This window comes from Urtica dioica, chromosome 2 (assembly GCF_054948205.1).
Source record: "Urtica dioica subsp. dioica isolate 48M chromosome 2, U.dioica_male_clone48M_v1_H2, whole genome shotgun sequence".
Classification (NCBI taxonomy): Eukaryota; Viridiplantae; Streptophyta; class Magnoliopsida; order Rosales; family Urticaceae; genus Urtica; species Urtica dioica.
Window position 1 is genome coordinate 1,126,729 of NC_142757.1, and position 772 is coordinate 1,127,500.

Consider the following 772-nt stretch of genomic DNA (forward strand, 5'->3'; position numbering starts at 1 on the left):
CACCCCCCTAAAGATACAAACGAACATTTGGCCATCTGACACCAGTAAACATTAAAATGGCTGAGGAGGGGTACAAAAAAATTTTCTGGGAAATTTTATTAACCTCTGTGAAGTATTCTGATGCCCTAACCCACTTTCGCCATTCGCCCCACTGCCGCCGCTCGAGCATGACTCGAGCATTTCTCTCCCGTCCCTCAAGCTGTGACTCGGCCATTGATCGAGCGTGCCTCGAGAATTTCTCGGCCGTCTCTCGAGCATTTCTCGGCCATCGCTCGAGCGTGCCTCGAGCATTTCTCGCCCGTCGCCTCGGCCATTGCTCGAGCGCGCCCCAGCATTTCTCGGTCGGCCATCTCTCGGCCATCGCTCGACCGTGCCTCGAGCATTTCCCTCCCGTCGCTCGAGCATGACTCGGTCATCGCTCGATCATGCCAACGATCGAGCGTGCATCGGCCATCGCTCGAGCATGCCTCGGCCAGCGATGGAGCATGCCTCGGCCATCCTCTAGCATGCTCGAGCATTCCTCGGCCATGCTCGAGCATGCTCGAGCATTTCTTTCCCGTCGCTCGAGCATGCCTCGGCCATCGCTCGAGCATGCCTCGGCCAGCGATGGAGCATGCCTCGGCCAGCGATGGAGCATGCCTCGGCCATCCTCTATCATGCTCGAGCATTCCTCCCGTCGCTCGAGCATTCCTCGGCCATGCTCGAGCATGCTCGAGCATTTCTCTCCCGTCGCTCGAGCATGCCTCGGCCATGCTCGATGCTCGAGCATTTC